Source organism: Gorilla gorilla, chromosome 16, assembly GCF_029281585.2.
Source record: "Gorilla gorilla gorilla isolate KB3781 chromosome 16, NHGRI_mGorGor1-v2.1_pri, whole genome shotgun sequence".
Taxonomy (NCBI): domain Eukaryota; kingdom Metazoa; phylum Chordata; class Mammalia; order Primates; family Hominidae; genus Gorilla; species Gorilla gorilla.
In genome coordinates, this window is record NC_073240.2 from 98,954,032 (window position 1) to 98,970,454 (window position 16,423).

At 40.2% G+C, this 16,423-nt stretch overlaps 1 long non-coding RNA gene across 1 annotated transcript in view; it reads right to left on the minus strand.

The window, feature by feature from the left end:
- Positions 1-15,910, minus strand: part of LOC129526854 (uncharacterized) — a 39,533-nt gene extending 23,623 nt beyond the window's left edge. Inside the window, exon 1 of the long non-coding RNA XR_008671624.2 lies at positions 15,754-15,910. This is a non-coding gene — a long non-coding RNA (uncharacterized lncRNA). The remainder of the gene's footprint in view (positions 1-15,753) is intronic.
- Between the last annotated feature and the right edge of the window lie 513 nt (positions 15,911-16,423).

The following is a 16,423-nucleotide window of genomic DNA, read 5'->3' on the forward strand; positions in this document are numbered from 1 at the left end:
TGTAGGACCTCAGTAACAGTCATAAGACCACCAAGTATCTAAATTCTGAGAATTTAGGAAAATATGCCAATATGAAAGTGAACAAACGGACTGTCTAAAATGGAAGACCAAGACATATTCCAAAACCAATGTCTGGGTTCATCTTATTTCTCCTTAAAACATATTTCATATCCAAAATGCCAGAAGAGATTTTCTTCCATGGCATAATTCTACCTCACCTACCTTATAAAAAACTGGAATATTGTTTTAAGAAGACATTACTCTCCCCCTACCATGCAGAATTTTCCACTTTACATTTCTTCCTCTCCTTCATTATTGAGAAATTAATAAGCCTTCTCAGCAGAGTTTTGGAATCATCTGACAATAAGATTTAACCAGCCTGGGTGTGGTGGCTCACACCTGTAATCCCAGCACTTTGGGAGGCCGAGGCAGGTAGATCACTTAAGGTCGGGAGTTTAAAACCAGCCTGGCCAACATAGCGAAACCCTGTCTCTACTAAAAATACAAAAATTAGTTAAGTGTGGTGGTGCGTGCCTGTAATCCCAGCTGCTCTGGTGGCTGAGGCATAAGAATCACCTGAAGGAGGCAGAGGCTGCAGTGAACAGAGATGGTGCCACTGCACTCCAGCCTGAGCAACAGAGCAAGACTCCGACTCAAAAACAAAACAAAACAAACAAAAAAGACTTAACAATCATCTAGCCTTGAAGCTGCCGTCCATTTCCTCCCCACCTATCTGAGCTTATCACTTTTGAAAAACCTGATGGCAGTACCTCTGGTGTGTATTGTGAGCAGTCTGGACTCAGAGGATCGGTACCCGTCATGGTGCTGGAAACTGAGAAGTTTTCAAAAAATTCTCTGTTATCTGAAGCTTTCTCTCTATCAGTGACCCTAATTGCATCCCCTCATATTGCCATGAGACATAATTAAGAGAAAGGAGGCATTTGATCACATACTACAAGTATTTGCTGCATTGCTTGTGAAAAAGCTAGTTAGAGTGACAATAAGATCTGCTTAATATTTTTATATAGTGCTCGAAACTAGCAATCCTTAATTTATTTTTTTAAGTCTGGAAATTAAGGATGAATAATGATCTCCCAATTGCCCTTCACAATCATCATTCAGCCTCAAGAATTAATAAGCCACCTCAATACCACCCCCACCCTGAACAGACATTTTTTCCACATGGATGAGCACAAAGAAATAATCAGATAGGAGATTTTTCTTCTAAATTAGGCCTCTTGTTTGTAAACTGAAAGAGTGCTAATGCAGTTCAAACCCGGCTGTGCACCACACATGCCCATTCTGCCCCAGAGTCTTACAAAGAGTGGGAGAATGGAGGGTTTTGTTCTATTCTTCAGGCTCCTTCTGTGTGAGAGGCCATTCAAGCGATCCAGTACTTCTCCCTCACTCTCTCCCTTGGCCCCTCTCTCTCTCTCACACTCACTCTCCGTGTCTCTCTGTAATGCCAGCATTAGAGGCGAGCCGCTGGCTGGGAACGAGCTTTGATGTCGACCTCTCGCTGCCACTGACAGACCTGCATTGGGGGGTGAGTGGCGGAGCCACGAGGGCATGTGTGGGAGAGAGAAGGATGAAAGGAGGCACGGCCTGGGCTCAGAATGTGGACAGATTCCTGCCTGTTCCCTTAGATTCTTCAGGAAGAAAAATGCCAAGCCTTGTGATTACAGAGGTTATGAACCAGCTAAACTTCAGAAATGACCATTAAAAGTACTGCCGAACATAAAGAATCAAATTATTGTTCAGGCTTTTGGCCTCAAAAAGAAAAAAGAAAATGAAACAAGCCACAGACAGGGCCAAAGAGATAAGGACATTCAGATTACATTCTAACGAGGCTGGTTAATCAAGGGTGTGGGGAGCCCAGCACATAGACAGGGTTTGAGTGACAGCCATAGGCACACTTGCTGCCTTTCAACTTTGGGCTGTATTGTCTTGATGACTTGTGCCAGATGTCAGAAATAAATCTCAGGCCCTGGTGTTAAGGTTACAGCTGTGACACAGGCAGGCGACACATGAGAATGTCAGATCAGCAGTCTACTCTGATCTGCTGCGAACCAGCATGGCCAGGGACATCCCGATAGGGTGAACCCACAAGGGAACTTACACCCTGCATGAATTCTTAGCATTCAAGGACTACCTTCAGTTAGATCGTGGGATTTCATGGCTCCCTCTGAATTAAAAGGTTTTCCATTGCCAGGTTGTCAGAATAGATCTAACCTTATTCTCCCATAACGGACACCTGCTTCCTCCTCCCTCATCTATCTGTTTTGTTAATCCGACCATATAAAGGAATGAGGGCCTGTCCAAGTCACCAATTTCCCAATACCACAGTCTCAACTCTTTGCAGAAGATACGCAAGAGTAGAATACAGCAGAGAAATTAAACACTAAATCCCCTTCTCTTTTTCCTTCCTTATTTCACTGACTCCCAGCGAATGTAATTTATGATCAGCCAGCAAAAACTTACTGAGGTCCTACTGTGTGTAAGATCCACATTCAAGAACATACAGAAGTTTAAAGAAAAATCCTTTCACTCTGTATATTCAATCTGGAACTGCTCTTTAGTACTAAAATGAGTCTTCTACTATTAAAATTAGGTCTCCTTTTTAAAAATCTGATTTTAGGAGGTTATAAAAAGAAAAGAAGTCCCACATTTTCTCCATGTCTACTCCTTGAATTTTGGCTTGCATGACTGCACCTTACCTATGATCAGATGGCTTGGTGTGGTTTTTATACTGGTCAGAGCATTCGTGGGAACTATTTGCTAATGGAAAACTCTGGATGGAGTCAGGAGCCTCATAAACTGCTTGTTGCCAGTAAAAACAATATTCATAGAAGACCCCATTCTCCTTTGACAAGACTGCCCTAAGATGAATTGGCACCTAGCTTGCTTCCAAGAAGCCTTCAAAACTAAGCCTGCCTCTCCCTTGCTCCCCCATTCACAGCCCAGAAAAATACTCCCAGAAGTCCACTTGGCTCTATCCTGGGTCCTGAAGGAGGAGCAAGAAGAAGGTCTTCGCAGGGAAGTCTCTGCTCAAAGCAAAATCTCTTTATGGAATGGCATGAGCTATCTCATTATTAAATTCACCAGCAGCCAAGAGCTTCTGGCTGTGAATTGAGTTCAGCATAGTAAAAATTGTTTGCTCTCCATTTCTTTTAAATGACCAAACACAGAGGGATCTGGCTTAAATGGAACCATTTGCCGTACAGGAGAAATATATCCCCAGTGATAGAATATGTGTTTGAATTTAAGTATATGTATTTTGTACATCTGAATGTTTTTGCTTTTTAAAAACAATATCCTGACGTAGAACCTTTCAAGTGTGAAAATCACCAAAGAATAAAAGTAAAATAAAATAAAGCAGGGAAATTGCATGGAGGACTGAGCAGCAACCCCCAGCACCCCCACCAACCACACACACAGCGGGTCATCTCTGGTAACTTCCCCAGCCTTCACTCCACCCTCCAATTATGAAATCAGCAAAATTCTCAGGGGAAGAAGACCCAGAAAGAACAAATGTGGCAGCAAGAGACAGAAGGATCAATACCTTCAGAGTCTGAGAATGTAATGGGCCCTGTAGGTCTGTTAATTATCAAACAAAAATTCTGTTTCAAGAAAGGGAAAAACGCATTTTAATAGCAGCTCTATAATTAGCCATTTCTGTTCTTGGTTTCTTAGTAGCTTTTATGTTTGTCTGCCTCCACCTTTATTTCCTTTAACAATGTTCACATAAAATGGATCAGAATTGCTTTGCCTCTAGTTATTTACTGTAACAACCAACAAGCTGAGAGAAAGACGACAAAGTAGTAGAGAAAGACCTTTGTACGGGATGTATTGACTCACCACTGTTTCCTTCTTACTCCTTGATATTTTATTCTTCTTTTCTAGTATATAATTCATAACTATGCATACACGACTCCCCTGAGTTTCATTTTCTGGTAGAGTTATACTTTTGGTCTGTGAGTTTGCTTTTCATGTAGATGCACAGTTTGCCCAGCTTTTGGTAAAAAACAGTTTTATTCCAACCCTAAAATCACCCTTTACTGAGATGGAGTGATGTGACCCAGGTGTTTTTTGGGGATTAGAAAAAAGGAAGGTGTTCAGAAACGTAAATGTGACAACCCAGAGAGAGCAGGAGCTTGGATGTCACGACGGAACTGTAAGGCAGAGAATGGTTCAGGGAAAATCATCAATGCCAGATTCTGGTAAGGCAAATGAGAAATTAAATCCTTAGCGGGGCAAACACAAGAGACAAAAATCTCTAGGCTGAATCGTGATCAAAGCCACTACAATCTGAAGAAGGTAGGAGATTCACAGTGTCTGGGACAGTCACCCAGGGATCATTTTCTCAAATCTGAAATTGTTTGCATCCATCTTTCTGAAAGCCCATCTTAAAAATGTAAGACTCTGAGTTCAGCGCCAGAAACTATGAGCCTTATTATGTGAATAGCAGTGACTCTGCACTCAAGAGACATGTGATATATGGAAGAAGAATGAATTTAAGGGTCAGAACGTGGGCCTGGGAGGCAGCAGGTCCAGCCGCTATTCATTGTTCTACTGTGGGCAACATGAAATGACCATTCCCGACAAGTTGTCATTATTAAGTGATTGAAATATTATGGCTGAGATATGACTTGGAACTTGAAGAAATTAGAGGCTGCTAAAAATAAATTTCTGAAGGATGACTATTGCATGACTTTTAAAGTAATCCATCCAAGTAGCATCAGGGTGAAGAAAAAGACATAGAAGACCAAGAAATGAAAAGCATTGTTAATAATCTCTCAAGAGGTTCTCTTCAAAATCATTCATAAATAACAATCTATAGGCCTTTTCTATATTATCCCAATTTAAATTTCTTCAGAGATGAGTTAAATCTCACTTTGAGGTCATACGAATGGGATGTTAGGGGAAGAAATCTTCTCTCAGAATCTAGGGCTTCTCTCTGGGCTAAGCATGAGATTTCCCTGCATTATGAAGAAAAGTCCCAAATTACCTGGGTTATGCCAGAGACCTCAAGCAAGATAAAGAACAAAATAAATTTTGCTCTGTTCTCTGAGCAGTTATGGTTCTTGGTAATAGGCTATTGCTGTAGTTTATTGGTCCATCTTATAGGTTATTAGAGCAAAGCTTGTGTCAGAACTTCCATTACAAACCCATATTTTCTGAGTTGAGAAATCAACAACAAAATTGGGCTAGTATTGAGCCTTAATTTTGATATTTAGTCCCTGCTCAAGAACTTAAGAAAAGAAAAGAGAGGTGGGTGGAGAGATAGAGAGATAAAAAGAAAAGTTACAGATCTGGCACTGCAATTTCAACATGCATATATGTGTGTATGTATGTATGTGTGTATCTGTCTATCTACCATCTTAGCCGTTTTCCTATTGTAAGACTCACTTTTGTTTTATTTTGCTTACATTTTTCATGGAACCTATTTGACAGAGGAGAAAGTATTTGACAGAGGAAATACTAAAGAAAAATCAAATCCATTTTTCACTCTACATATTCACCATACTTATATGTCTATGGAATAACCACATCTTTACTTTTCGCTACTCATGTCACCTAAAGAACATGAAGATTAACACTGTGTAAAAGCCAGGAGAGAAGAAGGTAGTGATTTTTTTCCTTTTTCCTCTGGATAATAATGAGCTTTTGGCAGACTTCCTTCAAGGTGAACTTTTTTTGATTTTCTTCATTTAAATAGAAAACAAATGGTACAAATGTTTTTGTTTTACTCACACCATAGTTAAGAAAATTATTTAAACTTGTTTAAAATGCTTCCCAGGGCAATGATATCTAAGAAAAGATCATTTGTAAAGGATCCATTTTAAAATGCACAGTCTCAGTATAATGTCCACTATAGAGAAAGACCTTAGCTTAAATTATACCACAGCTATTTTAAATGGATTTTTAAATTATCTACCTTTGCATTTCATCATGAATGTTTCAGGGAAATTATCCTGAGATAATGCCAACAAATGGCTGCAGACTTTAGGCTTATAATTGCTCTTGTTCATTTAAGGTTCCCAGCAGACCATATCAGGAAATTCAATGCCTGGCAAGTCGGGGTTGATAATATACCGTAACTGGCATTTTCTTATTAGATGAGCACCCAAATCGGTTTTCATTTGTAGCAATGACCCTAATTAAGAGAGTTATGATTTAAAGCAAGTCTTTGCATTTTAAGAGTCAGATTTGGATATGGTAGAGTTAGCCAAAGGGTTGTATTTTTTTTAAAAAAATTGGCATAATCTGGCCTTAATTTTAATTTTTCAAATGTATATCAAATACATTTTTTTCAGTGACTCCCTCTCTCAAACTGAGAGACTCCCTTCTAGCTACTGAGAAAATATATGAATAAGAAAGATGTTCATATACACATACATTCACATGTACCTAAGTATACTCACCTCAGTCTTCACTAAATTATTTGGTTTTTGATCTGCAGGAGGTCTTAGAAAAAAGAACATCTAATTCAGCTAGCTCCCGACACCCCCACTATCTGAAGTGGAAGAACCCACGGCATGGCAGGTAAAGCGTTTTGCTTTAGATCATAAGCTGTTAAGAGGTAGAGCCCAAACTACACGAGTCTCTGGGATCCTAATCCAGGGATTTTGATGGTAAATGTACCAAAAGATCCCCCTCCAAAAAATACCTATTTAAAGATGCTATCTCTGCCATATATTGAAGTGTCTGACTTCCTAAAAACTCATTGAGTTGACAGAAATTATTAATTGCTGTGTACCACAAAAATGTCCTCACTGAAACTTTATGACAACATTGCTGTAAGGGGTCATTACCAAAAAGTAATTTTATTGTAAGGAACTTTAAGTATTCCATCTGAATGTATAGCCAAAATTTGATAACTTACGGGGCTGGATGCAAAGTAAATTCACCTCACCTAACATATCAGTAAAAGGAGGTACAGCAAGAACAATAAGCAACTTTTGGAGATCATTTTACAATTTATGAAGAATATTTACCTAGATTATTTCTTTACTTACAGTTGTCTTCACGGCCACACTGTAAAGGGGCAGGGCAAGAAAAACATCAGATATTGGACCATTATCATTCGCCTTTCATTGTTTGGAAGATAAGACTCATCAGGCTTTCAAACAATAGATCCTTTTACTTTCCACTATACGATTCTAACTTCCTGAGAGCACAAAATATTATTGGTAATCTATTATAAATTGAAAAAAGCAATATGATTGATGAGTTGTTGTTATCATTACAGAAGTGATAACAATAGCCATGATTATTTAGCACTTTGCTTCAGATGACGCCCTGAGCAGCCTCTTGGACATCCACAGACGTGAACATCTCTATGGTAGATGTTATCACGCCAATTCACAGAGAAGCAAACGGAGGTCAGAAGCGTTATCTGATTTCTCTAAAATCATGTAGGCTGTAAATGGCAGAACCAAGATTTGAACCAGGTTAACTTCACCCCAAACCAAGTGTTTTTAACCATCCTTTACACTTCCTTCATGAAAGATAATGCATGTGTTTGACAAGATCCCAGTGCATTGGTAATACAGAAGTATAAACAGACATCAGTGTAAAGACCACCCCAAGCCAAGTTTCAACTAGTATAGGATAAAACTTTGAAAGAACAAAGAAAAGTTTATATGACAAACGGCTTTCTAAGAGCTGTATGTGTGTATGTGTATGTGTTTGAGGGATAGGAGTCTCAAATATATATATATATATATATACATATAACTATATTTTCCTTTATACATGAGTGCATATACATACATAGAAAATACATATTTTAAAAATAAAATTATACGGCCAAAAGGAATAACATATTATTAAGCTCTTTCACAAAATCCTAAAAAGTTCTAACAGTTATTAAGTAGAATTTATTTCCTAAGTTTGGTGCAGGAGACAGAATTGCTACCAGTGTTATAGGCAACTATTCATCAAGATCTAATTGTTAGAATTGCTTCATTTCAAGGAAAATGATTTAGCCCCCAGGATATGCATATCACTATTCTAATAAGCCACATTTTTTAACAAGGGGAGGGCCTTCAGCTACTCTTGCAAGAGTGAAAATTTCCAGGAATTATCCTTACTGCTATTATAAATGAATAAATTTTAGTAGTGCCACACCGCAAATCTTTGGCACTGACCTATATAGAAACATTAATATCTTATGATATTGATTTCAAAGATAAAGTCCAGAACCTTATGGTAAATCTAGAGGAAGTTTGTCTCTCATGATAGATGCTGCCATAAGATTCACCTAATAATATCTGAGTAAATAATAATCCCCAATAAGCTCAAGACGGGATCACTGAGCATGTACATCCTCTCCAGGGGACTCTGGGCCCTCATGTGCTCTGGGCACATTTCCTATAAATGGCCACCTAAAACATTGCTAGTTCCTTGTTCTTTGTGACTGTCACTGGTAGATTGAGTTATAATCCAGTCAAGCTATATTCACATCATTCATGCCATTTTAAGGGTTTCAGATGTGTCCCCCAAAACAAGGACATTTGCAATGAGATAAAGTTAGTCAAGAACTATTAGAAAGAGATTGGGAAAAACCCAGACAGGGCCATGAAACAAGTGTGCCTTGGGCTTTGGTAGGTGGACAGGCTGAGCTCTGTTCTTCCAGATTCCCTGTTCCTTAAACAGGAATGACCAGCCCTTCAACAAATAAATAAACTGTGGTATACACCAGTAGTTGGGGAAAGCAATGCTTCCTCTCCTAGCCCCTGTACCAAGTTTACTACTTTGAAATATTATTATAATTTACAAGTTGCTAATATATTTTCCAAGCATGGTCCCTTTTAAGTATTAAAACCAGATAGCAGCATATATAAATAATAGAACCGTTGACAGGAACCATCAGTAAGTAAGCCAGACTCTAAAAAGTCCCCTTAATGTCTGGGGGTAGGGAGAAGAGGGCAGGGAACCTCACCTTCCAGCTTCTCTAGCTATCAGCCCTATAGGCCATTATTCCAAAATTGCCAGCCTGGGTAAATACTGGAGACAGATGTTTTCCAGTTTGTTTATCTTCTTCCTGTCATTTTCACTGATACTCTCTGCTCTTCTTGGCAGGTGACCTTTCACAAACGCTGGCTTTGTTTTAAAAATGTCCTATTGTAAAAAAGAGGGCAGAATTCACAGAGCAAAGGCCAATGTAGCTGGAAGGCTTTGTGGGGGCCATGGAGGCTTGTTTCCTCTGCCAAAGGCCAGTGTTAACCTGCTCCCAGCCATAGGAAGGGGGTCAGCCCTCACTTCCCAATGCTTCATCCCATTCAAGCTTCGTTTCTTAACATTTCCAAGGAGAACATACTTAACAGTATGGAACTGTTGGTTGGCTAATCTATTTGCTGTGGTGGTATCTTAGGAAAATAAGAGTCAGCAAATATCTGGGTGACTTTTATAAGGAGATAGAGAAACAAATCAATATTCAACAGTACAAGTGAGGACTGGAAAATGTCCTAGTGAAGACATATTTTCAGTATTGGTTAGTTCTTTCTACTCAGAATCCCTAGAGGAAAAGAACTAATCTTACATGTAATAGAGATCGTTGGACTAGAAATCATAGATAACCTGGATTTATGTCCCAACTCTATTTCTATGAGAGCTGGGATTCTTGTTGGTGGATCAAATGACTTCTTTGGGCAATTCCCTCTTTGGCAATAAAATAAGGATAACAGTCCCTCTCCACCTGCCTCGAAAGAGTGCTAAATCTCAAGTAAGATTATGCATATAAAAGCATATTGTAAGAAGCAAACACTCACAAAGGATACTGAGTACTTGATACTTGGGCCACGGAGCTTGGGCTAACATCATTCACCAATTGTCTTTTAAAAAAAGAAATTTCAGATGATCAAAAACATGGGGCATTTCTAAATTAGAAGAGCTCGAATAATGATCCCTTTCTGGTCCCTGATACTGTGGAGAGAGGTTAATAAGTAAGACAACAGTTTCCCATCAGGAGATGGAGAACTCAGTGGTCGAGGTATAATGATAACACTGAAGTTACTAAGCAGCCATTCCTTCTTGCTCATATCTCAGAAGCAAAGAATCCTCAGGGTTAAGGGACACAAAGCCCACATAGGCCTTCCTGAGGCTTCCCAGGTGTTAGCATACTCAGGCCTTACTCAACAGACAAGACAAAGTGATGCTAATGCCCCCATGATAGGAAATAAACTTCTATTGTTTCTTGAAAGCATCTCTGGATAAGAGCAAGGACCAGAGGGCTTTTTCCCATGGTATCAAAAACTGGAACAGAGAGAAAGAGAATTTCTCATCACAATGTTAAAACATCCATCTCATGCTCTGAAGTGCATGTAGCTCTGAATGCTTCCTTCATAGTAGGGAGGCAGGCCTGAGGTTGCTCTTGGAAGGAGTCTCTGGCACAGAAAGCTTTGTAGAAACTCCATCAGATCTCCACTCTCTGCCTCCTGATTAGCTGCTGCCTTCACCTCCTCTTTTGCTTTTCTACTGCAGTTGTTGGATTTGTGATCTCTGCCATTTCAGGAAAGTTTCAGCATTGTACTGTAATTTTAGCTTTGTACTGTTTTTCATTTGTAAAAGAACCTCTTTAAAGAACAGAATGGAAACAAGCAGTTCTTCAAAGGGTTTCAAATGAGAAATGTTCAAGTGTGTGTGAGTGCAGGCACTGTGGTAAACCCAGCAGTTGCTGGGCAGAGGTTATTCATTTATACACTCAGTCATTTGACTTGGATTCTAGACCTCTATAATAGAGGCTGGCAATGTAAAGATGAATGAGAACAACTGGCTTTATCCCTACAAAGATGTGGCCCAAGGAAACTAAAACTCACTTCTCCCTCACTGTCATCACCATCAGCAGCATGAGCAACCTCAATACCATAACACATTTTTATTCACGGGTAACCCATTTAATATAAATTCTTCAGTCAATTTCTTTGTTTGTTTTGTTGTTGTTGTCTTTTGTTTTACTTTTATTTTGGGTTCTGGGGTACACGTGTAGATTTGTTATATAAGTAAACTTGTGTCATGAGGATTTGGTGTACAAATTATTTAGTCACTCAGGTAATAAGTACAGTATTCCATAGGTGGATTTTGATCTTCACCCTCCTCCCACCCTCCACCGTCAAGTAGGCCCTGGTGTCTGTTTTTCCCTTATTCATGTCCATATGTACTCCATGTTTAGCTCCCCCTTAGAAGTGAGACTATGTGATATTTGGCTTTCTGTTACTGTTAGTTCACTTAAAATAATGGGCCTCCAACTCCATCCACGTTGCTGCAAAGGACATGATCTTGTTCTTTTTTATGGCTGCATGGTGTATATGTACCACATTTTCTTTATCCAGTCTACCATTAGTGGGCATTTACATTGATTCCATGTCTTTGCTATTGTGAATATTGCTGCAATGAACATACATGGGCATGTCTTCAATCAATTTCTAATTCATCTCTAAATCTTCTTTATCACTTTCAACTACTTTGAACACATAGAACTTAGTAGGCATCTAATATTTGTGGAAAGATGATCTTGAAGAATAAAATAAACATCTAAAGTGGGTTAATACCATTTGAGCAGGAAGAGTGAGGGTGGGTGCATCAGTTGGAGAGCATTGGGGACAACTGAGGAATAATGGAGTAATTAATTGTACATGACCCTAGGCCCTTTGCACTCACCAGATACCGACTTCCTCCTGCATTCTTAGTCACAGCCAGATTCAGCTTTAATTGATCTCCAATGAGCACCTAAAGTGAACCAGGAATTATGTAGGTATTCTTGTATGGCATAGTTTACCTAATATCACAAAACAACCCCTTACATCCAATTAATCCCTCATTACTGGGGTGGGAAATGTGGCTCAAAGATATTAAATAAGTTGCCTAGGTTCCACAGCCTATTTATGTTAGACCCAGGATCCCGTGTCAGGTCTGCTGCCTCTGACGAGGGTTGCATTGTTCTTAAGCATCAGAAATGGATCTCGGAACATGAATAATAAATGAGAAAGACCCACCTAGTTAAAATGACTGTAATTTTTTAATCCATTTGGATGATCAGAACAAAGGCTATAAAAGCATCCTTTGAAAGATCAGGCCAGCCAGAGTCACCTCCCCTTTGCAAGGAGGAAGTCACATAGGTCTAGCTCATCCTCTTAGGAGCGGAGCCCCTGTGAGTTTAGTTCCTAACCAGCTCATCCCAGCCTGGCCTCTCTCTACTGCCTCAATGCAAATGACTACCTGAACCCAGGGTAACCTTATAGATTTTTTAATTCAGTAGTTATTTAAAGTCACTGAACAACTTATTTAGCAGGTAAGATAAAGTTCACAGGATAAAATGTGTAGGCATGCAAATGTGAAGCATTTCCATGTGGCACACCGAAGTCTGGCATTGCGTGTTTTAAAAGCCTTCAAAGTGCCGTGCATGTCCTCGTACTTTTCTATATTCCAATGTAGGATTGTGGAGATCTAATTTCCCTCAATTAAGTTCTCATTGCTGATGAAGCCTGAAGAGAATGTGAAATGGTTTGAAGTGAGGAGTGTGTCCTTCAATGTGGATCGATGGGCAAGAACAGTGTGACCAGAGCAGCCATGGGGCAATGCTCTATATCCTCACCAAAGAAGATGGATGCTTTGGGAGTTGAAGAGGATGATCAATAGCATGCTGACTGACATTGATACAAGAAAAGGTCACTCAAGAGTCCAAGCCATAGGGTGTTACCCAGCCCCTGAGGGTGTCATTCACATTGCAGCCTGTAAACAGCACCTCCTGGACTTGGTAGACATGGTGGCCCTATAGACCCCTTATCTTCCCTATTCTCTAGTACTATTATCCTCCATTTACGACCAAGATGGCGGAGCAGGCAGAAGGAAGAGAAACCACCATATGTTACCTTGGCCCCAGCTCATGACAATATCCCCAAAGTCAATAGCCTTTGAGTGCCCCCAGGAAAGAGGATGTGGGAGTGAGGAATACCATGTGCCTGTTCTGTATCAATGTCTGCATTTTATTGATCCGTCCACAATCCCTCCCAAGAGGGGTGGATCATTACGCCCTGTCTTTACAGCCAGTGCCTCCTCTGTATGAAAGCCACAGCAGAACAATCCCTCTTTGCCATTCTCAACTTTGCTTTTGTCAATAAGTGCTGAAGACATAAAAAGGGAAGATGGGCTTTGCTCCTGAATGAGAGCTATTTGACTTTCAATATACAGACCGTGGCAAATACCTTTAGATGTTGTGTCCCGTGGAGCCTTTTCAGAGGTAGGTTTTGTTTGCAGAGGGCTCTTTTCTCCTTAAACTAGACCCAGAGAGCCATCCTCTCTTAATTTGGCCTTGTGGATGCATCGTGGCATAGGTATGCCAAACCATGCCCTGGTCCCTTGGTGGAAATGATGGGCTCACAGTATTTTTTCCAGGCAGCATCAGCCATGCCATAGTGAGCAAACATCGAGTTAAACAGAGCTTGCCTTTCTCTTGTGTTTAGGCTGCTGCCCCTTCTCTCTCTGCACAGCCCCAGACTGGCAACATTTTAAGGCAGAGTTTTAAAGTAAGCAGGAAATTGCCACGTTTAGCTGTTATGCTTTTCCCAAGCTTTAGGGCACACACAGAAAATTTAAATGCATCCCCAAATAGTACTTGGTATCAAGAATGGGCATCTTTAAGGTACTATACAATGGAAGATTGAGGATGTAGCAGGACCACAAACATAAAAATTAACATATCCAACTCATGGCTCCTCCCAACTCAGTATTAGAAGAAGCAATGGGGAATAAGAACACATTCTCTCTTGGGAATCTTCAGAGTAGTAAAAAGCGCTTTATATTTATGCATAATGAGCTACTTTTTGCTTTACAGACCGTCTTGTGCATGGTTTGTACCCCATATTAAATTTGATGATGGATATGAAAGTATTTTATAAACAGAAAATTGTTATGCAGATTTTAGCTATTATGAAAATAATGATGAGTAAATAACTTCAGTTAGTGAGGCTGTCATTGGACCAATTTGGAAGCCTCTCTCTCCTGTTTCCTCAGTCCTACCCTTGGATGCAGAAGAAAGAAAAACACACAAGAAAGGAATTTTAGGAGACGGAAATTTTTTAAGTTACTGACATTTACTAATAGTCATAGAACTGCAAATTAAAAAGTAAAATTCCATTTCAAGTTATAAGAGATTGGTAAATAAATAAAAGATTGAAAACAATCCATGTTGACAACACTATAGTGAAATAGGCAGTGTGAAGTGTTAAAATGTTAAAGATCCTAATTATGTGATATAACAATTCCACTTTTGTGAATCATCCTACCAAAAACGAAAACACTAGTCATTATATCCCATTACATCCATATATGTATAGATAGGTAACTAGATAAATAGATATAAATAGATATCTATTGATGCTCAATATGGGATTGTTTGCAGTGCAGAAAACTGAAAATAAAAATCCAAATAATCATTCATAAGTCAATAGTTTGTTTCGTTTTGTTTTGTTTAGTTTTTGAGGCAGAGTCTCGCTCCATCTCCCAGGCTGGTGTGCAGTGGTGCTATCTCAGCTCACTGCAACCTCCACCTCCTGGGTTCAGGTGATTCTTGTGACTTCAGCCTCCCAAGTAGCTGGGAACACAGGCATGCACCACCACAGCTGGCTAATTTTTTTTTTTTTTTTTGTATTTTTACTAGAGATGGAATTTCGCCATGTTGGCCAGGCTGGTCTTGAACTCCTGGCTTCAAGTGATCCACCCACCTTGGCCTCCCAAAGCACTGGGATTATAGGCATGAGCCACTGTGCCCAACAGTCATTCTTGAACAACAAAATTTTAATGTCTTTGCACTAATACTCTTCCCTCAAGATATACTGTAATTTACTGAGCCTCACACATATTTGTCAATGTTTAAGCTGATTCTAATATTTCGCCATTATAAAAACACAGACATAGGCAGCCTTGTATACAAATCTCATTCTACAACTCTGATTATTCCTGTAATGTTTACTCCCAGAAAGGGAAATGAATAATATTTCGGATTGTGATGTCAACTGAGTGACCATAGGACAGAGAACAGGGTGGTTGCGAGCAGGGTTTGGCAGTGCGCACTGGAGGGGAAGGGTGGGGGAAAAACATTCTCTGAAGAGGGGGTACTTGACCAGAAGACCTACATGATGGGAAGGAACCAGGCATGCATAATGCTGAGCAATCAGCCTCTCTGGCAAAAGACATAGCATGTGCAAAGGCCCTGACTCAGGAAAGCTCCAAAGCCTTAGGAAGCCTGGAAAACTCTCAAGAGGTAGTCAGCACCCTGTCAAAATGGACCAATCAGCTCTCTGTAAAACAGACCAATTGGCTCTCTGTAAAATGGACCAATCAGCAGGATGTGGGTGGGGCCAGATAAGCGAATAAAACCAGGCTGCAAGCCAGCAGTGGCAACCCGTTAGGGTCCCCTTCCACACTGTGGAAGCTTTGTTCTTTCACTCTTTGCAATAAATCTTGCTGCTGCTCACTCTTTGGGTCCACACTGCCTTTATGAGCTGTAACACTCACCGCAAAGGTCTGCAGCTTCACTCCTGAAGCCAGCGAGACCACGAACCCACTGGGAGAAATGAACAACTCCAGACGCGCCACCTTAAGAGCTGTAACACTCACCGCGAAGGTCTGCAGCTTCATTCCTGAGCCAGCGAGACCACGAACCCACCAGAAGGAAGAAACTCCGAACACATCTGAACATCAGAAGGAGCAAACTCCGGACACACCGCCTTTAAGAACTGTAACACTCACCGTGAGGGTCCGTGGCTTCATTCTTGAAGTCAGTGAGACCAAGAACCCACCAATTCCGGACACAAAAGGTAGAGGTGTCCTCAGGGAATAGCCCAGCAGAATTTTCCACATAGCAGGGAATGCTCTACAAAATGTTGAAGATGTAGAGGAGTTCTTGCTGAAAACAAGATTAGAAAAATTAGCAAAGGTTGAAGGAAAGAATAAGAGTGGTAGACTAGGTCCTTTTAGGGTACACACAGACCAGACTGCAGATGATGAGAATTCAGGGTGCACAGTAGCCAGGGAAGCCTGGACCCCAGCAACATCTGCAGCAAGTACAGATGTGAAGTGTTCTGCCATAAATTCAAGCACAGTGGTTCTGTATTCCTACCTTGATGCCACTTCAGGAGGACTCCTCACTCCTCCAGGGCTGTTGAAATGATATATTGATGTGATCTTCATTTTTGTCAATACCGATTGTCTCAACCTCATTTGTTTGGAAAAAAATTACTAATTTGTGATGCCACCTTAAACATTTGCTGAAATACATCTGCATTGGAGGGTCTGTCTCAAGGTGCTCTATTCTTTTTCATTGATCTCTTCTACTAATGCTCATACCAATGTACCTTCCTAAATTATGTCCACTTTTCTTTTAACAAAATTACTATTTACTAGGGCAGGTCTTCCTTAC